We start from the raw sequence: 16777 nt of genomic DNA, 5'->3' as shown, positions 1-16777 counted from the left end.
GACCCTTTCGGGCACGGGCCTTTTGAAGTCCCATCTATCGGCGGCGCCCCAGCCTGAGGAGGGATGGGGGGGCGGCCCAGATGGGGGCTGGGGCCGTGCCTTGCCCCGAAAACTCCTCAAGGTCCTGGCAGGCCGACCTGCCTCCCTACCCCTCGCAGTGGTGCGAGTCCTCCTCTACACAGCAAGCGCTGACGAGCAGCCACCGGCCTGAGGAGGCCTGGGCCAGGGACACAGCCCCAGGCTGACAGCAGGCAGTGCCAAGTATGGGGTGAGAAGAGCAAGGTCCCCAGCCTCGTTCTGGGAGGCCAGGAGGTCTGTCTGGAAGAAGTGGCCCCTGACTTGAGTCTAGAAGCAAGGTGGCATCTTGTCCTTACAGGTGTCACTCCTTCCCCAGCTTCCCTCCTCTCAGGCATCTCCCAGGCTGCACTGCCTCTTCCCGTCCTCCTTTGCAGGGATTTTTGTTTCCCCAGCCTTCCTAGAAAAGGAGCAGCTAAGGTGGTTGGGGTAGTAGCGGCACCACTGGTGGGGAGTGATGTATTTGAGGGGCATGGAATTGTGGGCAGGCTCTCGCTTCACGCGCTTCCTGGTGCTGTCTTCACTCGGCCATTGTCCTCCAGGGATGTCCTTGAACGGCCCTTGCAGGTGCCATGGCTTGGCTCCCCTGGACACTTCGTGTCTGGCTGTGTCAGGAAAGCACTGTTTGGGTTTTTTTCCCCAGATTCTGAGGAGGCCCCTAACTTAGCCATTCTTGACAACCCTGTGTGCTCTCTTAGCCAACTTTTTGTAAGGGCTCTGCCCTCTTGAGGCTAACAGGCTATGGGGTGAGATATGTCCATGGGGTCTCTAACAGCCCCAAGAAGGGAGGCCACATAAGAGGCACAAACTCGGGCGCCTGGGTGACTCAGTCGTTATGCGTCTGCCTTTGGCTGAGGTCATGATCCCATGGTCCTGGGATCGAGCCCCGCATCTGGCTGCTTGCTCAGCAGGGAGCCTGCCTCTCCCTCTCCCCCTGCCTGCTGTCGCCCTGCTTGTGCTCTCTCTCTGTCAAATAAATAAATAAAATCTTAAAAAAGAGAGAGAGAGAAACTTAGCGTAGTCCAAGGAATGGGGGGTGCCTTCACAGTGGAACGTGGGTTCCTCTCTGGGGGGTGGGGTGCTGCTGTCTGTTCAGCTGGCAGAGAAAGGTGAGTGGTATGAGTGGCAGTGGTATGTATTGGGGGGGTGTTCATACACACAGAGTGCCAGCCACAGTATTGGGCTCTCAGTCCTGTGAGGTGGAGGTTTCTGCTCAGCCCTATACAGTACTGGAGAGGAGTGGACTTGGACAGAGTGGAGGCGCCAGCAGAAAGCTCTTCTCCAGATGGTCTCTCAGAGGTCCTTAGGCAAGAGGCTCCACAGACCTTGGATCCCACTGAGTGACATGGACAGTGGGGACAACCATCACCTATCACAGACTGTCCAAGTGTTAGATGCACAGAATGGCTTGGTAGTCAGAGACCCCTTATCCGGATTCCAGGAACTATAGTGAATGTAAGTGGCACAGAGTCATGCTGGGGGAAAGGGATCCTTAAGAGTCTGTGGAAGTTCCCGGCACCTGGGTGGCTCAGTTGGTTAAGCGACTGCCTTCGGCTCAGGTCATGATCCTGGAGTCCCGGGATCGAGTCCCGCATCGGGGTTCCTGCTCAGCAGGGAGTCTGCTTCTCCCTCTGACCCTCTTCCCTCTAGTGCTTTCTATCTCTCATTCTCTCTCTCTCTCTCTCTCAAATAAATAAATAAAATCTTTAAAAAAAAAGAGTCTGTGTAAGTTCCTAAGTGAGACATCCAGTGGATTCTTGAAACTCCTCCTTAGCACTGCTTCCTTCACCCAACTTACACACCTCTAGAGACTGTCAACCCACACCTCCACCCCACCCATCCTGAAATCACTTCACTGCCTTTCTGTTTACTTCCTTTTTCAGGGAGGCACATCACTCCCTTCCAGAAGTAGTTCTCCTGAATATGACTTTCCTGGCCCTTTATGATCTCGTCAGTGTAATCCATCTGTGAGGGCTTCTATCACAGGGTTGAAGATGGGGGTGGGGTGGGGAGTGGCTCTTCTAGAATCTGTACATAAACTTACCCATTTCAATGTGCAGTTTCTGGGTCCGTTCCAGGGTCCATGCCAGTTATCTTGCACAGTGGGTCCGTGATGGCATCCATGACTTGAGAGGGCTTCAGAAGCCCGTTCCTGACAGTGCCCTCCCACAGGACACAGCCTGGGCAGGCTGTGCTCCTGAGACTGGGGACAGACCTTAGGAGCCACACTGTGGGGTCACTCCTGTGGTAGCCGGTGTCCTGAATAGCAGACCAGATAACTATCCCTGATACTTCCTCCAGGAAGCCTTCAGAAATTCCTTTCACTCTTAATGGCCTTAATGCTGTGTTGTTGAATCCCTATCATGCCAGGAAATCACATCACAGGGCAATTACAGGGTCTGGGAGTCCTCTCCAAGGTGGAGATGGGTGGCAGCTGGGTCATGCCTCACCTTTGACCTAGTCGACTTCACTTGTTCACTGCACACCACCAGGCATCTGTGCTGTTGGGTATCACCAATGCATTTCATGCATTCTCTATTCATTCAACAAAGATGTATAGAGTGCTTTTCCTGCGCCATGGCCCGTGCCTACCTGGGGCTGGGGTCAAGGCATCCGTGGGGGGTAAAGCCTGTGTCTATCTTATTTATTTATGTTTTCCCGGCACCCAGCAGAGAGCCTGGCACACAGAGGGTGTTCAAAAACATTGGCTATTCAATAGCATTATCATTGTTATAGGAAATATCATCTTGGCTCACCCCTTGGCCACCACGCAGAGAGAGGCAGGGAGGGCGTGAGGGGCCAGGAAGGGGGAAGACTTCTGCTCCTGCTGCCGTGGAGGTCACTCTCAAGGGACCCAAGTGGCTCAGGGCACTATGCCCAGGCTCTCTGTGAGCAGCCAAGGTCAGGAGAAAACACAGTGCTTTTTCCTCAACGAGCTGGCAAACTCTAGCAGGAGCAGAAGTGGTTGCAAGATGCCCTTGGGGCTGAGGCTACAGTGCAGGAGAGGGAAGTGCTAGGAGAACCTCAGGCCGACCTGAGTATGAGGCCAGCCTAGGGGACAGCCCAGCATAGGAAGCAGACCTGGGTTGGGGGGTGGGGGTGCGAAGTGAAGCTGATGGAGCTGCCCATGAGGATACCTCCCTGCGAGGTGCTAGAGGTTAGTCGGAAAGCTCAGACCTGGACCTGCCCCATCCTGGCCCAGTGGCCACAGGTCTCTGAGTGGAGCCTGCCCCATTCAGGCTCAGCTCCTCAGGTCAATACTTCCCTTTCTGTAGGCCCAGTTTCCTCCCCCAGTCAGTAGCCTGGATTCCAAGGGGATTTAAACCCTTGATGGGTCATCCCCTCTTCATGAGGTACCCAGTCCACAGCACTGACTACTGCAGGGCCCCAGAGGACAGTGAAAGAAGAAACTGAGAAGCCCCCATTTTAGGGTGGCCTGTTTGGCCCCCCTCCCGGTCCTGTAGCTTCTGGTCACCCAGGGGTCTGCTCTCCACGAGGCTTGCTGCTCAAGGTTAGGAGTCTCTGAGTCTGCAGGATGACAGCAATCTGTGGCAAGGCTGGATGAGGAGGGGCTGTGGGGGCCTTCTGTAGGGCTAGGACTTGGCCCTACATTAGTAGGGAGCCAAGGTGGGTTCTAGGCAGGGTTTGAGGGGCTCTGAAAGGAACAGAGGCATCCAGGAGCATGGGCACCAGGCAATATCTAAAAGGAAATGTGGGGTCGTGTAGCCTGTGAGGCGCGTGGAGGGCTGATGCGCCACACATCCTGGGTGGACAGGATTCGGCCAAGGAGGTAATAAAGCTGGCTTTTGAGCTGGGTTTGGTGCCACAGAACACACGGGGGAAGGTGTGCCTGTGACCAAGGGAGTTTCCCAGCTCTAGTTTTGTGCCATTAGATCCCTCAACAAACACGGAGTACCTGCTGTGTGTGTAGCCTAGACCTGATTAACAGGACTTGGAGGTTTGGTGGGGACTTCCCACCCTGCCGCAATTCCCCTGGGGGCTGAGAGGCTAGGGGCTCCAGGGGAGGCCAGTGTCTGAGGGTCCAAATGGAGACAAAGCTGGTTTTGACAACTGAAGCCTAGTTCCTGGCTCTGAGCCAGGTTCCAGGACAGGCACAAAAGCAGAACCAATCCCGGTCAGGAAACTCAGCCCTGGGGAGGGCAAGTGACCACCCCAGGCTCATCTAGGTTCTCAGCAGTTCATCTGGGGCTTAGACCCTACCCTGGTGGCTTTAGGCCATGCCCCTTGCAGCAGGTACTGGACATGTCTCAGTCAGACCTGCAACCCCCAACAGCACCCCTGTCAGACCTGCTCTGTGTTTACTTTCACAGAGAAAACCTGTCTACTCTGGGTCCCAACAAAGGGGCTGCCAGGCAGCAGGGCGGGGCCAGGTTTACCCAGCTGGGCCCAGGGAGGCCCTGGCCCTGAGGCTTGGGAGTGGTGGATGTTGGGAGAAGTGCCATCTCACACAAGGGGGAGGCAGCAGACAATGGGAGAGGCAGCTCAGCCAGCTCAGGCAGGGAAGTGACAGAACAGGCCGGCAGCCTTGGTGGTGAGATTGAGTGGGATTGAGTGTTGTGCGCCGGGGCCTCAAGAAGACTGCTTCTAAAGGCACCATGGTCTTCCTCGGCCACAAGGATACCCCCGTCCTTACCTTCCATCCTACTTCTCATTCAGGCCAGAGGGTGCAGACAGCCTGCCCTGGATTACCCAGCCTCCCCTGGCACCAGATGTCTCAGTTCTACTTGTATCCTCCAAATAGAAGCCCAACCCAGGGGTTCTCAGGTTTCCAGCTTCCCCTGACAGGTGAGGGCTGCTATCAGCCAGCCATGCTGGGCCTTGTGCAGAGAAGGCACCTCCTTGTGTAAATCAGCTGCTCCGGCTGCAGCAGCAGAAGAATCGGGGAGCAACTGGACCATGTACTCGTTCTGTGCCTTGGACACTCTTTTTTTTTTTTTTTTTTTTAAGATTCTATTGATTTGACGGAGAGAGACAGCGAGAGAGGGAACACAAGCAGGGGGAGTGGGAGAGGGAGAAGCAGGCTTCCCTCCGAGCTGGGAGCCCGATGCGGGGCTCGGTCCCAGGACCCTGGGATCATGGCCTGAGCCGAAGGCAGACGCTTAACGACTGAGCCACCCAAGCGCTCCTGTGTCTTGGACACTCTTGACCTTGGCCTGATCATCACCATGCTCTGGCACAAGCAGGGGTGCAGGGCCCTCCCCCTCCTCAGCCCAGGGAGGGAGACCTGGCTGTCAGGTGTGGGTAAGGTTCCACCAAAAACAAAGGGACGACAAAGAGGAAATAAGCATGGGAGGCATGGAAACCCATAACCAGGGCTCCGCGTACACAGACCACCACTCACCCGGCAACCGGGACTGCAGCCCCGCCCCAGTCCACACAACCACAGGCACATTCAGCTGTGCCCCGGCCAGTGCGCTCTGGTCTGTTGGCTGAGGACCCTCCTCTCCTCCTGACCACTAGAGCTGAGATCCAGGACCTCTCAGAGAGCTAGAGGCCACTTCCATAGTTCTAGGCTCCCCCAGAAAAATAAAAATGGAAGTAATGTAAAAATAGTGTTTTAAGAATTATGGCCTATGTTGTTTATGCTTTGCTCATTTATTCCACAAAATATTTTACTCAATTTTACTCAATAAAATATTCAAATAGCTTTGAGAGGCTTTTATGTCTCAGGCACCGTTTTAGGCCTAAGCACTGAACAATTAAATGTCTGTAACCCACATACAAAACGTATAGCATCATTTGGAGAGAACTTCAAAGATTTAAATTCTAGACTTCCTGGCTCTCTTCCTCAGGCTGGACCTCCACAGTCCTCATCCCCCATGATTTTCTTTTTTCTTTATTTAAGGAATCTCTACACCCAACATAGGGCTTAAACTCATGACCCCAAGATCAAGAGTCGCAGGCTCTACCAACTGAGTCAGCCAGGCATCCCCATAATTTTCTCACTGGTATGGGTTAGGCTCTGTCCCCTGCTCCAAGAGGTCCTGTGGCCCGCAGTGAGATTAGTGGACTCAGCAGAGGCTTCACTGGGAGTCCAGCCAGCCGAGACTGTCTTTAGCCTGTCCTCCCAGCCCTGTCCTTTCTATATCTTATAGCTGCCTTCTCCTCTGCAGCACCAGCTCCTTTAGTCACTGATCGGTCTTGGTGAAGTGTCCTGCCCAGTGGTGCGCAGCACCGCCCCGTGGTTCCTGTGGTTCCTCTCGTGGCTGAGTCACAGGCTGGCAGGACTGTTTGGACTGACCTCACCTCCGGGCCTGGCCTTGGGACACCCCAGCTGTGGCCACCTGGTGTGAGCCTGGCTGCCTGTGTTGCTGGGAGACTGGGGCAAGGCTGTGCCACCAGTGCGCTGCAGTCTGGGAATCCAGGTGCGGGGGGCCACGGGGATTAGAGCAGGAAGAGCCAGATCCAGGCCGGCAAGGGTGCAACTGGGCTGAGGCTGCTTTAGGCCCATGCTGAGAATGGACTGGAGCAAGACCCATGAGGCAGTCTCGTGTCCTGGGTGGCTGTTTTACTTGGCTCCCAAGAATCTTCAGAATCCTTTTCCACTTCCCTTCCCTTCCAAGGTTAGGTCGATAGCTGTGCAGAGCCTGGCTCAGCAGTGGGGAATGAGTGGCAGAGCCCCGAGGGGTGGGGGGGCTGCACTCGCACCCCACATCTCTCATACCACCCCACAATGGCAAAAGCATATATTTGACTTGAGCCCCCACTGATCAGATCATTTGCTGCCTGTGAGGTCAGCGAATTTGTGGGAAGGCAGTTTTGCCTAAGCCACAGGGAGGGGACATGCCTCTCCCACATGAGAAGCCAGAATCACTTCAAAAGAATGTATAATGACAACTTCTATGGGCTGAGAATTAAACAAGAACTGTCTCATCTCAGGGAAGAGAAAGAGAAAATGGCAGGTCTGGACTAGGGATGCACTGAGTGTTGGAATGGGTGCTGCCCAGAACCCTGGGACCAGAAGTCCATGAGAAGTGGCTGTGTCCAGGATTAAGACAAGCTGACCACAAAGAGCTGTGACATTTGGCATTCAAGCATGAAACATTGTTGGCCCAGAGAAGGAGCACACACATTCTCCTTCACAAAACCGTGATGTTCTAGAGCCAGGGAGAGACGAAGTGCTTCCCTAATCCTTGTGAAGATCTATTTATTATCGTAACACCAAGATAGCCCCTGCAAAAAAACGACAGATTGGTTAAATTCGTGAATATAACAAATTGTCTTCCATAGTATGTTAAAATAGTTACCAACTTGGAGATTTTCTTGGATTACAAGGTTAATTTAATACTTAAAATCCATTGACTAAGAGATTAAAAGGAAAAAAAGAAACCCTGTGATCATCTCAAAAGGCATTTGATAAGATTTACCAGTCATTCACAGTAAAAAGTTGGAAAACCATGAAGAGAAAGAAATGTTCTTGGCACTTTATTCATTTTTTTTTTTAAAGATTTTTTCAGACAAGATCGGGCGTGTTCAGTGCACAAGCAGGGCGCAGGGGGGAGGGGGAGGGCCAAAGGGAGAAGCAGACTCCCCGCTGAGCAGCCTGAGCTCATGACCTGAGCCAAAGGCAGACACTTAACTGACTGAGCCACCCAGGCACCTCTTGGGATCTTAAAGAACATATATTGGAAAGCAAAATCCAATATCGTACTTAACCTCTGAAATTCCCATTAAATGTCTAGATCCAAACAATGTCCCTTTCACTGCTCTTGCTCAGTATTGCTCATGTCCTTACTAGGACAAAAAGGTGAGAAAAAGAAATAATGCTTAAGCACAAGAAATAAGTAATAGAAAGCATCAAAATGATCGTTACTGGCAGATGATATTATGATTGTGCCTCCATAAAATCCAGGAAAATCAATTGAAAAACTATTATGACTAGTAGAGGGATCGAGTCAGGTGGCACAGAATAAGATAAATTTGTATATGTGTACAGATTTTAGTAGTTCTTAAAAGTGCTAAATCACAACTAATTAGAGAATATGATGAAAATAATTTACGATTCACAATAACAGTGACTCATAAGAAATATGTGGAAATTCATTTAGGGCACACAGAAAGCATATAAACTTTGTTCTAGGACAGATATAAAAGAAGACAAAATAAATAGACGCATAGGTCACGTACCTGGAAAACTCGATATTTTAAATTTGTGATTCAATAAATGCAATTACAATCAAACTTCATTTGGGTGGAGGGAATTGACAAGGTGACCCTAAGGATCAAATGAAAGAGTTAATATGGATGTGAGTATTGTGATTTATAAAAATTATATATTTGGTCATTCAGATGACTGAAATCTATTTCTCCTACGTATTTGGTCTTCATCCAGCGTCCCTGGCTCACGCCTTAAAACCCTTGGAATTTCCTGCGATAAAGGCAGTAAGTGTGTCTTTTGTTATGTTCATGAAGGTGACTTTTGGTCTTCACTCATGGGGGGGGGGAGCAGGAAGGCCACTAGTTGCCAGGGCGACCAACCAGGTGATTAGAAGATTGGAACCTTCAGTCCAACGCCCTCTCCTCCACCTCTGGGAAGCAGAGTGGCGAAGGCCAGGTTGAAGTAGCCAATGTTCAATGACTTATTTAATCATGACTATGCAGTGAAGCCTCCATTGAAAGCCAAAAGGACAAGGTTCTGAGAGCTTCCAGGTTGGTGAACACATGGAGGTAGGGGAGAGTAAAGGGTCTGCAGAGGGCCCCGAAGCTCTGAGCCCTTTTCCCATACCTTGCCCTATGTATCTCTTCATCTGGTTGCTGATTCATTGTCATTAATCATATCCTTTAATGAACTGGTAAATATTAAGTGTTTCTCTGAGTTCTGTGAAATACTCTAGCAAATTAAAAGTACTGAAGGAGGAAGTCGATAGAACCGCCGCAGTCTTTAGCCAGTCGGTCAGAAACACAGGTAACAGTCTGGGGCTTAAGACTTGGTATCTCAAGTAGGGGGTGGAGGGCAGTCTTGTAGGGCTGAGCCCTTAACCTGTGGAATCTCATGCAATCTCTGGGTAGTGAATGTCAGAATTGAGTTAAATTCTTGGACCCTCTATTGGTGTCTGAGAATCACTTGGTGTTGTGTTGGTGGGGGTGGAAAATCCCTCCACATTGGAATTGGGTTTGGCAACACAAACAGAAGATGAAAAACCAGAAATTGGGTTAAAAGACTAATAAGGTAAGATTTGCCCATATAGGCATCCAGTGTGTGATAAAGCTAAAGTAAAGTAATTAAAGAATGTGGTGGCTCCACAGGGGAAAAAAATACAGTGGAACAAAAGAGAGTTCGCAGCAAGTGATAAAGGAAACATCTTAATTCAGAGGATAAAGAGTAGTTTATTCAATAAATCAGGTTGAGCCATTTATTATGGCCTACACACACAAAAACCGATTACAATCCTACATACTATGTACTTCTTCACACTATAAAATGAATTACAAATTGGTTCACCATGGGCTTCTGGGTGGCTTAGTCGGTTAAGCGTCTGGTTCGGCTCAGTTCATGATCTCAGGGTCCTGGGATCTAGTCCCACCTCGGGCTCTCTGCTCAGCGGGGAGTCTGTTTCTCTGCCCCTCCCCTGACTCTCTCTTGCTTGCTCACTCTCTCTCTCTCAAATAAATAAATAAAATCTTTAAAAAAAATTGATTCACCGTCTTTCCAACATGTATATTTTCATAAACTATTTATATACTTAAACACAAGGTTTGGTAGAAAATATAGAGAAATATTCTTATAATGAACATCTTTTTCATCAAGGTAAACATTTTACTTTTTTGTTTTTTAAAAAAAGATTTTATTTATTCATTTGACAGAGAAATAGAGAGCAAGAGAGAGAACAAGTGGCGGGGTGGGGGGATGGGGAGAGGGAGAAGACTCCCCGCTGAGCAAGGAGCCTGATCCCAGGACCTCGGGATCATGACCTGAGCTGAAGGTAGACACTTAACTGACTGAGCCACCCAGGCGCCCCAAGGTAAACATTTTAAATATGTTTTTCTATTACATAGAGATAAAAAGTATCAGAAATACAGTGTACACTATTGATAGTTGTTATTGCTGACAATAGCATTCGGGACATTTACATTTTCTAGGTTATGTATTAGTCTAGTTTTAATTTTATATAAATAAATTTGTATTATGGTTGTAACTAGAAAAATGATAATAAAATGGAAAATAAAGGCAAGGAATAAAGGATAAATACTGCTTCTTATATAATGTAAGAATCTTGCCATAACATACTTACCTTTACCCCTCTATGTTAGTGTCCTTGTACATTTACTTGTACAAATGTCATCCACTCCATAGTACATAGTTATTGTTTTCACTTTAAACAGTCAGTTGTCTTAAGTAATTTAAGAAACCAGAAAACATTTTATATTTACTTATTACATTTAGTGATAGTCTTGGTTCTTTTTTTTAGAGCCAAATTTCTGTCAGGTATCACTTCTTTTCAGCCTTAAAATTTTCCTTTCACATTTCTGGTGGTGCAGGTCCAGTGGTGATGAATTCTCTCAGCAATATCTTTATTTCTCATCCCCTTTTTAAAGATAATTTCTCTGGATATAGAGTTCTAGGTGGTTTTTTTTCCCATAGTATATTTAATATTTAACATATTCTGTTTCCATGTTTTTTGGCTTGCTTAGCTTCTTTTTTCTTTTTAAGGTTTTATTTATTTATTTGACGGAGAGAGAGACACATTGAGAGAGGGAACACAAGCAGGGGGAGTGGGAGAGGGAGAAGCAGACTCCCCACTGAGCAGGGAGCCCGATGCGGGGCTTGATCCCAGGACCTCGGGATCATGACCTGAGCTGAAGGCAAACGCTTAACGACTGAGCCACCCAGGTGCCCCTGGCTTGCTTAACTTCTGACAAGAGGTAAATAGTATTCCTTATCATTGTTCCTCTTAATGTAATACGTTTGTGTTTTTTCAGTGTTTTTAAGGTGTTATCTTTGGTTTTAAGATATTTGACTATGATGCACCTAGGCGTGGTTTCCTTTGCATTTATCCCACTTGGGGTTTCAGAATCCTAAACTTCTAGTGGTGGTGAGTTAATTTTTACAACCAAATTTAGAATTTAGCCACTTTTTTTTTTTTTTAATTTTGCTTCGGTCTCTTTCTCCTCTCCTGGGACTCTAATTTTATGTACATTAGATGTCATTTCACTGAGGTTCTGTTCTTTTTTGGTTTTGTTTCATTTCTTTTTCTTTCTATTGTATATGTTTCTATGTTTCCATTTAGATTGTTTCTATTGCCTTGATGTCAAGTTCACTGAGCTTGTTTTCTTCAGTGTACCCTTTCCTCTTAAGCCTACCTAGTAAAATTTTAATTTTGATATTTTCCAATTTTAGAATTTCCATTAAGTTCCTTTTTAGTTTCCATTTTTCTGCTGAGATGACTCATCTGTTTATTTATTATATCCATCTTACCATTTAAAATTCTTAGATATAGTACAATAGCTGTTTTAAAGTCTTTATCTAATTCCAATATCTCTATTATCTCTGGATCTGTTTCTATGCATTATTTTTTTTCCTGGTTATGGATTATATTTTCCTGCTTCTTCATGTGCCTGGCAATATTTGAATGTATGTTGGGAATTGTAGATGGTACATTGTTGAGAGTCTGGATTATGCTGTCTCCTTTACAGAGTGCTGAGTTTGTTACGGTAGGCAGTAAATGTACTTGAGGCTCGATGTGATCCTGTTGAGGCTTGATTTTAGGCTTTGTTAGGGTGAGTGTAAAGTAGTGCATACAAAATGGCTAGCGTAGTTCCTATTCCTACGCCATGGACTTTCTATGATTTTAATTAAATGCTCATCGTGGGGCACCTGGGTGGCTCAGATGGTTAAGCGTCTGCCTCCGGCTCAGGTCATGATCCCAGGGTCCTGGGATTGAGTCCCGCATCGGGCTCCCTGCTCCTTGGGAGCCTGCTTCTCCCTCTGCTTCTCTCTCTCTCTCTCTCTCTCTCCGTCTCTCATGAATAAATAAGTAAAATCTTAAAAAAAGATAAATGCTCATTGTGTTCGGCAAGGTCTTTCCACTCTGGCTGGCCTGTGTGACCTCTGGAATCCCCATTTAGTTAACAGACCCAGAAGTTGGTTTTGTTTTGTTTCGTTTTTAAGTAGGCTCCACATCCAACATCGAGCTGGAACTCACGACCCCAAGAGCAAGAGTCACATGCTGCACTGACAGCCAGGCACCCCACAGACTCAGAATTTTTAACCCACCAGTCCTCAGAGAGCCTTTCCCTGATGCATGCAACTTAGGTGAAATCTCAAGACAACCTCTACGCATATTTCTAGAGCCCCTTCTCCACGTGGTTCCCTCCTCTTCGATGCCCTGCCCCTCAAATTCATCCAACTCTTCATCTTTTATCTCTGATATCTGTTTCCTTCACCCAGCGAGACCATTGCATCATATGGGTTCCACTTTCCTCTGCCATAGCTTGGAAAGTGCCCCAGGCAAAAACTTCAGTGAATGTGGAATTCACCTTTTGTTTTCCTTCTCAAGGATCAAAGCTATTTGATGTCCAATGCCTGTAATCAGTTGCTATAAATGTTTTATCTAGTTTTATAGTTGTTTACAGTAGGGAAGTAAGTTTATTACCAATTACTCAGTCATGTTTGGAATCCAATAAAAGTTTTAAAAGAAGAAAGGCCATTAAGAGTGAAAGGAAAGAAGGAAAGGGGAGGGGAGGGGAGTAGGGAGCCCTAATTCAGGATGTGGATCTGATGCCACACATGTCTAGGAATCTAATTTAGCAGAAAGCAGCTGGGCCAGTAGGGGCTACCCATCTCCAGTTCTTTCAGTTCTTTCCAATCTGGCATCAGAATTGTACTGAATAAAACATTTCTGGCCATAATGGTATGTTATATCAGACTAATCCTCCTGCCAAAAACAACTGTAACAATTGAACAAAATATATAAAACAACCATTTGTCGTTGCATTGGAGAACAACCAATACAGGTAAGAATTGAAGGATTATGGTCCTTGAGATAAGGGAATAATGTGTGTTGAGTTCCACATTTACCCTGGTTTTTTCCCTGGGGGCATTTCCTACATTGTTGCATGGTGGAGGATGGGGGGCGGGGGAGAGACCAAGCAGAAAGCATCAGTCTTACCAGACAGGGACGGGGGGGGGGGGGGGTGGGGGGGGGTGGGGGGTGGGGGGGGTGGGTTTGGAGTTCGGGAATGCAGAAGAGGCTAGAACTTAGGGGCAGAAGATTGTGGAAAAGGAGGGAATATCAGAGAAGGAGCCCAGTGAACAAATTTCTCTGAATTTATGGGTGAGTGAGGGTGTAGTGGGCTTCTGAGACCTCAGGCTGAGTGACCTTGTGTGGAAGCCCTTCTAGAACAGATGGGCCTAGCCATTCCTTAGCATGGCCAGGGCAGCCCAAAGACGATCCTGAGGCTACACAGATCACTGAGCCAGGCCCACAAGTATAGGCTGTAGGCAACTTCCTCAAAATCCATTTCCTCCCCCTGACTGATATTTCCTTGGTATTCCCCATTGGTTGGACCCAGTTAGAAGTCACAGAGCAGGAGAACCTGTTGATGTCATCCACACAGGTCAGCACCCAGGGGCACAGAGCAGGGGCAAAGGTGGGAGAAGAGACTAGCAGAGGTTGTCCAAGTCCGGCAAGTGTTAGTTACACTTGGTACAGGGAAAGTGCTCCATATGTTAACTGCTCAATCACAGAAGCAGCTTAGAGCATTAGAAGAACCCACATAAGGACTGCCTGTTCCTGCTCCTCTGGTCCCTCTCCTCCAGGGGCTCATTTCAACAGGAGCCAGAATATTCTAGATATGTCCAGAATGCTGTCGGTTGTCTCCCCTATCTGCTTCCCTAACCTCACTGCACTACTAGCCTTTGTTTTTTCATTAGGCCTACTGGCTTCTATGCCCTGAGCCTCCTGTAAAGCTCTAAGTTAGCTTAACTGGCTGTGAAAGGCCCTGGTCCACCATGGCTGAGTAAGGGCTTTGGGACCCTCCCCACATCCTCCCTGCCTTCTCCACCACTAGAGGTCGCAGCATTGGTCATTGTCTATGAAAATAGCTCTATCTGCCCCACCTGCTCATGCTTAGTCAGCTCTAAGCAAGGGTTCTGGCTAAACGTTGTCAAGTGGGAGAGATATAGCACTGGACCAGGCCCCGAGGGACTTTTCGAAGGAGACAGGGACTGCTCCTTTAACTGGGTGTCCTATGGTGGGCTCCAGGCACCCTCTACTGGCCGTCCTCATTTCTGCAGCTGCAGCTCTCTGGGCAGGACCGGAATTCCCCCAAAGGGTTCTGAGGCCCCATGTGTCTTTGCCTGGGGACACAGATAACTGCAGGTGTCCTGGGATGGAACAAGAGAAAATCTCAAGTACTTGTTGAGGGTAGGGAACAGCCTGGCCTGGAGCTGTTGGGGTGGGAGAGCACGGCTTGCTTCTAGGACTGCTGAAACCCCACAGTATCTAATGGCCCAGCCATTGTGGGAAAGCCATCTCTCTGCCTTCACCCACTGGATTGCTTACTCTCCAGCCAGGCAGAATCCTTGTTCTAGGCATGCCTGCTCCCCTTTGGGCTCTGGTTCCTGCAGATGATGGAGGTAGACATCTTCCTGATTCCAAGCCTTATCTGGCTGGCTCAGGATCAGGGATAAGGTCAGATTCTGGTTCAAAGTCAACATCAGGTTCTGAGTGAGAGTCAAGGTTAAGGGTAGAGCCAGAGTACAGAGCAGAGGGCTTCTTCCTCCTCGTGGGGGAGGCCAAGTTCCACAAGCGTGTGCATTCATGCACATTCCTGTGTGCGTGTGCCTGTGTGTCTAGTGGTAAAGGACCCTTCCACCAAAAGCTGTGGCCAAGTTGTTATGTCTTTCAGGTGCCAGAGGCACAAGGATCATCAGCTTCTCATAGGTTCACACAAATGCTGGGGACAGGAAAAAAAATGTGGAAAACTATAAAAAGAAAGTATAAATACTAAATGCTAGCAAATGTAGCATTATGTCATGGAAACTAGTCCATTGTGGCTCAGCCATGTTCTTGCTGGATAAGGATAAAATGTACTTCTGTGGGATATGGGTGCGTTAGAATATGTTTGATGTGGTGTCGGGTAGTCAGGCCCTCTGGAGGAATGAGTGCTCTGGCCTTTCTGTGGTAGGTAGGTTGGATTCCCAGGCAGTGTCCCACAGAGGCAGAGGACAGGGCTCACCAGCAAGTTTGGATGATAGTGTCTATTCAAGGGACGGGGGGAGAGTCAGAGTCACAACCAGACCTGATACAGGCAGGAGAGTGGAGGGCAGGAGAGAGCCCACAGGAGAGGCTGGAGTCTTTGAGGCAGGTGTAAGCAGGCCTCTGTCACAGGGGTGACTCAGGCTTCTTTGGAGGTAGATCTACAAAAGCATATGGTGATTTTGTATAAATTAGCAAAGGATACCCGCTTTTCACCTCACTTTATGTTTGATCTACTGGAAAGTTGTTGTAATGAATATGTAAGTCTATAGTGTCTATGATGCGAATGGAGCGCCCCCATTTACAAGGTACGGAATTTGAACAAATTCGACTGGGCTGGGCAGCCTCACAGATGGAGAGACTGACACCCATCACATCTATCCAAAAAGGCACTGAAGGTTCCTTACAAACATGTATCACTATAGCAAGAAGAACCCAACACTTCAGAGTCTTTAAAGGGTTTCTGAGTGTATCAGTGTATTAGAATAGTGTTTTATCACCAGCTGCCTTTGTTCCTCGTTAGTGTAACAAGTATTTCATAGATGTTTATTAATTTGTTTATCCAAACCATTAATTTTATTTGTTTCTGTTCTGTCTTTGTAATTCAATAAAATTTGAGTACCATGCAGTGGTAAAAAAAAAAAAGAAAAGAAAAGAAAAGAAAAATTGGAGGGGACATGAAGCACAGGGAGAGGAAGGGTAACATTAGTGAGCTAGTGTTGAAACCACCATTAAATGGGTGGTTACCTTCTGGTGGAAGGAGTCTGGTGATTAAGGAAACCAGACATTGTGATTACGATTCCTTGTCAGTCTGAAAGCTTGAAGGCTGCTGGTGTGTTCTCTGTGGGTAGCCAACTCGCTCCCCATTCTTGTGCTGTCTGGGGGCCACCACTGATTCCCTTTAGCAGGACCTGCTCTGGGAGCAGGGCAGAGGTGGAGCCACGGGTGAAAAACCCTCATTCTGGACAAGACGTAGGTCCTCATCCCCAAAAAGGAGCTCAGAATAGGGAGCAGAACATTTAATAAATGTTTGGGTGTTTTGTTTTGTTTAGGATTTTACTTATTCACTTATTGGAGAGAGAGAGAGAGAGAGAGAGAGAGCAGGAGAGGGAGAGAGAATCTGAAGTAGCCTGCACTGAGCATGGAGCCCGATGTGGGGCTCAATCCCACGAAATCAAGAATCAGACGCTCAACCGACTGAGCCACCCAGGCGCCCTTAAATGTTTGTTGAATAAACAAATGAGTGAACGAACACAGCCCTTCCTTTTTTTTTTTTAAAGATTTTTAATTTATTTATTTGAGAGAGAGAATGAGAGAGAGAGAGTACATGAGAGGGGGGAAGGTCAGAGGGAGAAGCAGACTCCCTGCTGAGCAGGGAGCCCGATGTGGGACTCGATCCCGGGACTCCAGGATCATGACCTGAGCCGAGGGCAGCTGCCCAACCAACTGAGCCACCCAGGCGCCCTGAACACAGCCCTTCC

The sequence above is a fragment of the Zalophus californianus genome, chromosome 5 (assembly GCF_009762305.2).
Source record: "Zalophus californianus isolate mZalCal1 chromosome 5, mZalCal1.pri.v2, whole genome shotgun sequence".
NCBI classification, from domain to species: Eukaryota; Metazoa; Chordata; class Mammalia; order Carnivora; family Otariidae; genus Zalophus; species Zalophus californianus.
This window is presented reverse-complemented; position numbering follows the sequence as displayed.